We start from the raw sequence: 11,220 nt of genomic DNA on the forward strand, positions 1-11,220 counted from the left end.
ACACACACACACTCTGCAACGCTTCGGCCACAAGTCCCATTCCCATACACACACACACACTCTGCAACGCTTTGGCCACAAGTCCCATACACACACACACTCTGCAACGCTTTGGCCACAAGTCCCACACACACACACACACTCTGCAACGCTTTGGCCACAAGTCCCATTCCCATACACACACACACACTCTGCAACGCTTCGGCCACAAGTCCCACACACACACACACACTCTGCAACGCTTCGGCCACAAGTCCCATACACACACACACACTCTGCAACGCTTTGGCCACAAGTCCCATTCCCATACACACACACACACTCTGCAACGCTTCGGCCACAAGTCCCAGTCCCTAACCAGAAGGCCCCAGATGCCCAGAAGCAGCAGTGTGTGTTTGTATTTGAGTGAGTGTGTTTGACAAGCGTCTGCATCTTGTGATTGTCTATGTGTGTGTATGAAAGAGTAAGAGACAGTGTGTGTGTGTGTGTGTGTGTGTGTTTATGTGTATGAAAGAGTAAGAGTGTGTGTGATGCGCTCCTTCCTGGATGTGTTGCACCACTTCCTTCCCTTTGCCTTGCACTCAGCGCCACAGGAAACAGACACACCCTGATAGGGGTACCACTGTGTGTGTGTGTGTGTGTGTGTGCGCGTGTGCATGCGTGCGTGTGTGTGTTTGTAACAGCATGTGTTATACCTCCCTGAGGACCTCATACAGGAAGCATCACTCAGTGCACCTCTCCAGAACCACACCACACATGTACTCTTATTGTTAATCTCTCTATCTTTCCTTTTCTCTCTTTCTCTTTTCTCTTTTTCTCCCTCTCTCTCTTTCCCTTTCTCTCTCTTTCTCCCTCTCTCTCTCTCTATTTCTCCCTCCCTCTCTCTCTCAAATTCAAATTCAAAATGCTTTACTGGCAAGACAAAAAAGGTATTTGCATTTCCAAAGCAATCATACAGAATAATTCATAGAAGATGTTTAGATGCAGGGTAGGAATTTCACGGCGGCCACGACGGCAATGGTTCGCGAGACAAATACTATGATTAAATTGAATCATATTCTAGGTTCTGCGCCAATCTCCCTACCCATTCACAAAGGGAGTCGTGAAGTATTCTTGGTGGAATACTTCACGAACCCTTCGTTCAACACATGGCAAACCATATATCAAAATAAACAGCAGACCTTACCGAACACGAAGGTTTAAAGCTGAGCTGTGCTTAAATTGTTCAATACATGATTTCATAGGCCAAATATAAAATAAATGTTAAATATAGCCTAGATATCTGTAAATATTAGATGATCAGATGATTTACAATTCTATGTAATATGTCATGTTTCATGTTTTTGTAATGTTTTATACAGTGATGCAGGTCTACTGCTGTAAATAGGCTAAATGCAACTTTGATCATTTTTATAGCCTACTACTGTTAACTTTGGCCTTGGTGCCCTGACATGTAGCCTTTATGCCCCCCACCAAATATGCCCAACTGAAGGCCAAGTGGCCTTGCCCCTAAAATTGTGAAATTCCAAGCCTGTTTAGATGTGTATTATATAGATTTCAATTTATATTCAATTATATGTACAATAGCCATAGAGGACAAGATTTATAAACATAAAGATTTAAATGTATGTTAAATAACCATGGCAATAGAGGACAAGATTTATAAACATAAAGATTTAAATGTATGTTAAATAACCATGGCAATAGAGGACAAGATTTATAAACATAAAGATTTAAATGTATGTTAAATATGTTAAATGTATGTATTTTGTAGGGACTACATGTCGTCAGCGTCTCTCGCTCTTTCTCCCTGTCTGATATATATGTGTGTGTGTGTTTAGACTGATGAATTAATGTATGAAGAGGTTAGGGGGCCCTCCTGACCTGACAGTGTGTGTGTGTGTGTGTGTGTGTGCGTGCGGGCCATTATGTTGGTGGTGTTGAGGTCATTATGTTGGTGTTGAGTTCATTATGTTGGTGGCGTTGAGGTCATTATCTTAGTGGCGTTAAGGTCATTATCTTGGTGGCGTTGAGTTCATTATGTTGGTGGTGTTGAGGTCATTATGTTAGTGCTGTTGAGGTCATTATGTTGGTGGTGTTGAGGTCATTATGTTGGTGGCGTTGAGCTCATTATGTTGGCGTTGAGGTCATTATGTTGGTGTTGAGTTCATTATGTTGGTGGCGTTGAGGTCATTATCTTAGTGGCGTTAAGGTCATTATCTTGGTGGCGTTGAGTTCATTATGTTGGTGGTGTTGAGGTCATTATGTTAGTGCTGTTGAGGTCATTATTTGGTGGTGTTGAGGTCATTATGTTGGTGTTTAGGTCATTATGTTGGTGTTGAGTTCATTATGTTGGTGGCGTTGAGGTCATTATCTTAGTGGCGTTAAGGTCATTATCTTGGTGGCGTTAAGGTCATTATGTTGGTGGCGTTGAGGTCATTATGTTGGTGGCGTTGAGGTCATTATGTTGGTGTTGAGGTTATTATGAGGTCATTATGTTGGTGGCGTTGAGGTCATTATGTTGGTGGTGTTGAGTTCATTATGTTGGTGTTGAGGTTATTATGAGGTCATTATGTTGGTGGCGTTGAGGTCATTATGTTGGTGTTGAGGTTATTATGAGGTCATTATGTTGGTGTTGAGGCCATTATGTTGGTGGTGTTGAGTTCATTATGTTAGTGTTGAGGTCATTATGTTGGTGTTGAGTTCATTATGTTGGTGGCGTTGAGGTCATTATCTTAGTGGCGTTAAGGTCATTATCTTGGTGGCGTTGAGTTCATTATGTTGGTGGCGTTGAGGTCATTATGTTGGTGGCGTTGAGGTCATTATGTTGGTGTTGAGGTTATTATGAGGTCATTATGTTGGTGATGTTGAGGTCATTATGTTGGTGGCATTGAGGCCATTATGAGGTCATTATATTGGTGTTGAGGTCACTATGAGGTCATTATGTTGGTGTTGAGTTCATTATGTTGGTGTTGAATTCATTATGTTGGTGTTGAGGTCATTATGAGGTCATTATGTTGGTGTTGAGGTCATTATGTTGGTGGCATTGAGGCCATTATGAGGTCATTATGTTGGTGTTGAGGCCATTATGTTGGTGGCGTTGAGGCCATTATGACGTCATTATGTTGGTGTTGAGGTCATTATGTTGGTGGCGTTGAGGCCATTATGAGGTAATTATGTTGGTGTTGAGGTCATTATGAGGTCATTATGTTGGTGTTGAGGTCATTATGAGGTCATTATGTTGGTGTTGAGGTCATTATGTTGGTGGCGTTGAGGCCATTATGAGGTCAATATGTTGGTGTTGAGGTCATTATGAGGTAATTATGTTGGTGTTGAGGCCATTATGAGGTCATTATGTTGGTGGCGTTGAGGCCATCATGAGGTCATTATGTTGGTGTTGAGGTCATTATGTTGGTGTTGAGGTCATTATGAGGTCGTTATGTTGGTGTTGAGGTCATTATGTTGGTGGTGTTGAGGTCATTATGTTGGTGGTGTTGAGGTCATTATGTTGGTGTTGAGGTCATTATGAGGTCATTATGTTGGTGTTGAGGTCATTATGTTGGTGGCGTTGAGGCCATTATGAGGTCATTATGTTGGTGTTGAGGTCATTATGTTGGTGGCGTTGAGGTCATTATCTTAGTGGCGTTAAGGTCATTATCTTGGTGGCGTTGAGTTCATTATGTTGGTGGCGTTGAGGTCATTATGTTGGTGGCGTTGAGGTCATTATGTTGGTGGCGTTAAGGTCATTATGTTGGTGGTGTTGAGGTCATTATGTTGGTGTTGAGGTTATTATGAGGTCATTATGTTGGTGGCGTTGAGGTCATTATGTTGGTGTTGAGGTCATTATGAGGTCATTATGTTGGTGTTGAGGTCATTATGTCGGTGGTGTTGAGGTCATTATGTTGGTGTTGAGGTTATTATGAGGTCATTATGTTGGTGGCGTTGAGGTCATTATGTTGGTGTTGAGGCCATTATGTTGGTGATGTTGAGGTCATTATGTTGGTGGCATTGAGGCCATTATGTTGGTGTTGAGGTCACTATGAGGTCATTATGTTGGTGTTGAGTTCATTATGTTGGTGTTGAATTCATTATGTTGGTGTTGAGGTCATTATGTTGGTGTTGAGGTCATTATGTTGGTGTTGAGGTCATTATGTTGGTGGCATTGAGGCCATTATGTTGGTGTTGAGTTCCTGCTTCTCTAGTGTTTACAGGCCAGTGCCCTCTGGTGCCCTCTCGCTCTGGGCATTCCCCTTGGCCATGCCTTAGGAGCCCTGTCTGTCCCCACGGCGATGCTGATGATATTATGGTCTGTCTCCATGGCGATGCTGATGAAATTATGGTCTGCTGAGAGCTGAACAATGAGGCTGCAGTGTAGGAGCTCTGAGGTCAGCATGTCAGCACCTGTGTACTAGTGTGTGTGTGTGTGTCTGTGTGTCACACACACACACACACCACAGAAATATACAGATAGATAGATGATAGATTGATACTTTATTGATCCTCAAGGGGAAATTCAAGGGTCTCAGTAGCATACAGACATAACACACAACATGCACTTACAACAGAAATGGTAAACATAAGTATAAGTATAAACATATAACTAAACTCCACTGTACAATAAAGACAGTAGAATATAAGATAAGAAACTAACAAAACTAAATACACTATATAAATTAAATTAAGAAAGTCCAATGTGCTTGAGGGTGATCAAGCATAAGACGCTTGTAGTGACAGGGCCGGGACTGGTGAGGTGCTAAAGGGAGTGAGTGTCATGGTGAAGGTGCAAACAGTAGTCCAACCATAGTCCTTAGTTATGTGTGCCTGGCAAGGTGCTCAAGAGAGTGGGTGAAGGTGCAAAAAGTAATCCAACATTAGTGCAACAGGAAGGTCTAGAGACCAGCATAAATAATATAGACAAATAGGAGAGTAAAGTGTAATGTAGACAAGGTAAATAAAAAACTATTTCAGTGCAAGGTTGAGGTAACAGTGTAGCAGTAAAACAGTAGTGAAAACATTAGGCTGTGTACAATAGTAAAACAGTAGTAAAACAGTAGTAAGCAGTAGTGGGCAGTCAGTACTCAAAAAACATGGACATGGAGAGGGTGGAGAGGCAGACAGACTAAGCAGAGAAGTCTATCTCTCCTCTTCCCTTTAGTGAGGCATTGAACAGTTCAATGGCCCTAGGAACAAATGACTTCCTCAGCCTTTCAGTTGTGCATGGCAGTGAGCGAAGTCTCCAGCTGATCAAGCTCTTTTGGTTTTTGATAGTGCTGTAGAGCGGATGACATTCATTGTCCAAGATGTTGATCAGTTTGTTTAGGGTCCTCTTGTCAGATATTGAAGTGATGCACTCCAGTTCAGCTCCCACTACAAAGCCAGCTTTCCTTACCAGCCTGTCAAGTCGCCCAGCATCCTTCTTCTTTGTGCTTCCTCCCCAGCATACCACTGCATAAAAGAGGGCGCTGGCCACAACAGACTGATAGAACACATTGAAGGACCGCAGCCTCCTCAGGAAGTACAGCCTGCTCTGCCCTTTCTTGTAGAGTGCGTCAGTGTTGGCTGACCAGTCCAGTTTATTGTCCAGGTGGAGACCCAGATACTTGTAGGTGCTAACCACCTCCACATTGACCCCATCAATGTGGACTGGTAGCAGAGTGGGCTTAGACCTGCGGAAATCCACCACCATCTCCTTGGTCTTTGAAGTGTTAAGTTGAAGATGATTGAGTTTGCACCATTGCACAAAGTCCTCCACCAGGCTCCTGTACTCCTCCTCCTGCCCGTTCCTGATACACCCCACAATTGCAGTATCATCAGAAAACTTCTGCATGTGGCATGACTCGGTGTTGTAGCAGAAGTCAGATGTGTACAGGGTGAACAGGACTGGAGAGAGCACAGTTCCCTGTGGCGCTCCGGTGCTGCAGATCACAGAGAGACAGTTCTTCAGTCTGACGAACTGTGGTCGCTCGGTCAGGTAATCTGTAATCCAGGTTACCAGGTGAGTGTCCACACCCATCTGCAAGAGCTTGTCTCCCAATCTGAGGGGCTGAATGGTGTTAAAAGCACTTGAGAAATCAAAGAACATGGTTCTCACAGCACTTTTCCCCTTGTCCAGGTGGGAATGTGTCCTGTGTAGAAGATAAGTGATGGCATCATCCACGCCCACTTTCTCCTGGTAAGCAAACTGTAACGGGTGTAGTGCATGGCGTACCTGGGGTCTGAACATGCCTAAGACCAATCGCTCCATTGTCTTCATCACATGTGATGTAAGAGCGACAGGTCTGTAGTCATTAAGCTCACTAGGGTGTGGCTTCTTAGGGACAGGGGTGAGACATGATGTCTTCCACAGTGTTGGAACTTGTCCAAGGCGTAGGCTCAAATTGAAGATGTGCTTCAGTGGCTCCCCCAGTTCAGCAGCACAGGCCTTGAGTAGCCTTGGGCACAGTCTGTCAGGCCCAGCTGCTTTATTGCTGCGCAATTTCTTAAGTTGGACTGTCACTTGATCTTTTGTAATGGTGAGTGGTGTAAGGGGAGGGGAGGGGGAGGGGTGCATCTGGGATCTGTGTGTCTGATGGCTGTTGACTGAGGTCGTTGTCACCTCATTGTTCATGATCGCCATGTGGGGGAGGGGTGCAAAATCCAGTGATGGTGGGGGTACGATAGCCTGTGATGATGGAGGTGAGAGTTGCGCTGGTATTGAGGGGGTGTGAGGGTGGGGGCTGGGGGATGGTGGACAGACCACCGCCATTGGAGCTGGAGCAGGGCAGTCAAACCTGTTGTAGAAGTGGTTCAACTGGTTTGCCCTGTCCAGGTCCCCCTCCACAGAGCTGCTGTTCTTCTTCAGGCCAGTGATAACCTTCATGCAGTCCCATGTCTCCTTCAAGTTGTTTTCCTGCAGCTTCTGTTCCACCTTCTTTCTGTAATCCTCCTTAGCTTCCTTCAGCTTGACTTTTAGTTCCCCTTGCACGCGCCTCAGCTCTGCCATGTCCCCCTCTCTGAACGCCATCTTTTTCCTGTTGAGAAGGGTCTTGACATTGCTGGTTATCCAAGGCTTGTTGTTGGGAAAGCAGCGTACAGTTCTGGTGGGAACAACAATGTCCATGCAGAAGTTCAGGTAGTCAGTTGTGCACTGTGTGACCTCCTCCAAGTCCTCTCCATTCTGTAACACACTCCAGTCAGTACTCTGTACTCGAAGCAGTCTCTCAGAGCCTCATCCACTTCGGGTGTCCACTTCCTGAAGGTGCGTGTGGGAACTGGTAGCCTCTGTACTTTGGGCTTGTACATTGGCTGTAGATGAATGAGGTTGTGGTCTGACTTTCCCAGTGGGGGGAGGGGGTTTGCACTGTATGCATCCCTCACGTTTGCATACATGAGGTCTATTGTCCTGTTTTTCCTTGTAGGGCAGTCAACATACTGGTAAAAATTTGTGAGTGTGGAATCCAGTGTTATGTGATTGAAGTCGCCAGAGATCACAAAAAAGGCGTCAGTGTGTTGGGTTTGAAGCCTTGCGATTGTGGAGTGGATGACGTCACACGCTGTATCCGGAAGAGCTCGAGGTGGAACGTAAACACAGACAGCAATTGCGTGCGAGAACTCCCTCGGCATGTAGTATGTACGGAGACTAACCGCTAGTAACTCCACATCCTTACAGCATACAGTCTCCTTCACTGTTACATGTCCGGGATTGCACCATCTATTGTTAATGTACAGCACCAGTCCGCCTCCCTTCTTTTTGCCAGAAAGTTTACAGTCTCTGTCCAAACGAGCTACACTGAAGCCAGGCAGCTCAACGTTAGAAGTGGGGATATGGCTTGTTAGCCACGTCTCCGTAAAGCATAACAAACTACATTCCCTGTACAACTTCTGGTTTCTTACCAGGGCATCCAGTTCGTCAGTCTTGTTAGCCAGTGAGTTCACGTTTCCCATCACAATCGATGGAACTGAGGGCTTGTGTCTCCACTTCTTCTCCCGACGCCTCGTCTTCACTTCAACTCCCGCTCTGCAACCCCGAAAGCACCACAGTTCCTCTGGAATGTTTACGTGAACCGTCGTATTGCAAGCAGCTGATTCCTTGTGTACACAAGTTTGTTGCTGCTGGAGCATTGTAATAGATCCATATCCATAGGATAGAATGAAAACACTCCTCAAAGTGCGTAATCCAAAAAAGTTGTGAAGTAAAAAAGTAAAATGTAAACAAAAGACGTTTAAGAAAAAACACGAAGACACGGAGCTACCTCGACAGGCTGCCTCTCTCGACGGCGCCGGTGAAGCACCCAAACACACACTCACACCACAGAAACAAACACAAACAGACACACACACAAACACCCACACCACATATACACAAAAACACACACATACCACAAACACATCACACACATACCACATACACAGAAACACACCACACACACACACACACACACCACATACATGCACAGCTACGCACGCACACACACACATATACCGTAAAACGTCAAATAATAGCCCGGGCTTTTATTTTCTAAAATTGCCAAACTGCACGGGCTAGTATTTGAGACAGGCCTTTAACTCCTTAATTAATATCATTATTATTAATATATATCCGCTGATAGCCTAACTGAAGCCTGTTGTTCATTCATAGTGTTGGAGATGCAGATGCAAATAGCATACTGGTCGCAGGAAAGCATTATACATCATATTGGGGTTTTATAATTAGAATGTGTTTAACAAATCAGTGCTATATTTAACAAATCAGTTCATGTAAGGGACTGTACGATATTTACCGGGGGGGGGGGGCTAAGAGAATTTTTTAAGCCTTAGGGGAAGGCCCAGGAGAATTTTTTTTGGCCTGGGGGGAGGGCCGAGGAAAATTATTTTTTCCTGATCCATGATATTTTGTTTGGACCCCCCCCACTTTTGCCGTGCGAAATACCAGTGCTGTTTTCAGCATCTGTTTAGTGCTTCATTGTCATTTTCATTGGATTCTCCCATTTGCGTGTAAATCGCTCGTAAGCTTTTTATTTTTTTGTTACACGCATTCTCTCAAAAAACCCGGTACGACAAATAAATAATAACCTATAGGTTTATGCTATGTAAAACTTCCCATTAACAGACTGCACAATCTCGTATTCACTCTGTTGGATATCTGAAGCCAGTTTGTCTACTTATATGTAAATCCTCAAATTATGGTCGGGGTCTTAAGACAAAGTACAGGCCTTTAGGGGCAGGATTGTATTCGAGACAGCCCTTTATTTCTTATGCGAGTTTGATATTTAATTTACTTTTGGACTGTTTGATTATATTGTTGGGACTGATGTTGGGACTGATGGGGCACTGAAATCTGGGGAGGTAATTTGATGATCACTATTACGTTCCATGTTGAAAGAGTGTCGGGATTTCAAACAAACCATCCGCTTTCATGCGTTCACTGAACGTCCGCGGTGCTGTAATGGAAACCTTATTGTGTAGCCAAGTAGCCTATTGAGTTATTTTTAAATTATGCATGATTTACTTTGTATTAATTTCGTAGGCTGGAATGCCTCGAGTCGCGGCAACAATTGTGTTTAAATGTAGTAGCGTGTTTCAGCCTCTGGCGAGCTCTGGCAAGGCGGCAAGCGACTGAGCTTGAGCGACATGTTGGAGAACCAGCTGGAAAGTCAGTGGCCGAATGCACGCAAGAGTTGTATACATAAGAAACACCCAGAGTTTGGGGGTGCCAAAACGGGTAACTCTCCCTCTATCGCGCGTAAATGACACAGGGGAGAATTCTGGAAGGGTGAAATATGCGTAATATGCGTTTTTTTTACTTTACGCACGCACTTGGGTTAATTCCCCTCTTAGTGTTTTGTTGTGCCTATACAGTGTTGGGAGTAACGCGTTATATGTTGGCATTGTATGTTGACAGCTGCTGGACTGGACGGTGGAAGAATAACGATTTTTTTTAACTCTCAATTACTGTAACTGTGTGTCAACCTGGCGTTCGTTAGGACCGTACCACTGGAGGAGGGACCGCTCATAAACTCCCCTTAATTGTTGCAAATATAGACTAGATATAGTCGTGACTTCCGAACAGTTTTTGTGAGTGCTACTTTGTTAGTATTTGATAGTAAGGGGCTGCGACCGTTCTACACATAGACTGTATATATACAGTCTATAGTTCTACATGTAGGCTGCTGAAGTGCCGCGAGGGCGCAGCAAATGAACTTCAGAAACAATATATTTAAGCTCACGACATTCAGACTGGCACAAAAAGTTAACGGCCCACCTGGAATACTCCCGAAGCTCCCGATAGCCACTCATGGCATTCAAAGCATTAAATAACTTAATTTAACAGATATTGCAACTGCATGGTTAACTATACCATGAGGTTAATAAAGCTGGTTCCGAATTAGTCATTGAATTAATAGCTTTATTTTGTTATATAGAAGTATCTAAATAACCTGTTAAAACAGGGGTGGGCAACTAATTTCCCCAAGGGGCCACATGACAAACTGGGACTGTTGAGGAGGGCCGGACCCAAAATACCGAACTCAAGTCTGAACTTAATTCTGTCCAATTCTATTCTGTTCTTGTATAACATTAAGTAAATCATATGGTTTTGTTTACTACTCGTAAGAACAGATGAAAATGTAAGGAAGACCAAGGAAAAACAGCAATAGGCTATTTAATCTATGTCCAGTATTTAATCCTCATTCTCGAAAATTATTTTTTGACATTGACATTTTTTTTCAGTTTTCAAAGACTGAAAAAGTACTACAATATCTAAATAATAAGGCTAGGCCATGAAAATGTGAAGGAGTCAGTACAACCATAGGCCTGTGCCACCATTTCATCAACACTCAGCAATATTTCATCATTAAATCATTACCATCATTAAATTAACTCTATGCAGAATTAGACTATGAAAATGTGGAGCAGACAATAGTAGGCTGTCATTAGTTAATCAACATGCACAAAGAAAACTATTTTAAAAATGTAGGCTATGTTTTTGCTTTAACTTTATGCACAAAACTGTGATTGGTCAACTCACCCTGTGTGTTGAGCCGGCTGCTTCAAGCAACCTGTGGGTAGTAGCATCATACTAGTTCGCTAACATAAGCTTTGCTAATAAACTCAGACATATTTTGGTTACAATGACGGGGTTATCCGAATGTAAACTATCTATCTGCCAGTAACGTTTTAAAATTAACACTTCATATCGCCAACAAACAGCAGGAGTTCGTTCTGACAACCTTTGCGGTGGTG

Source organism: Alosa sapidissima, chromosome 16 (genome assembly GCF_018492685.1).
Source record: "Alosa sapidissima isolate fAloSap1 chromosome 16, fAloSap1.pri, whole genome shotgun sequence".
NCBI lineage: Eukaryota > Metazoa > Chordata > Actinopteri > Clupeiformes > Clupeidae > Alosa > Alosa sapidissima.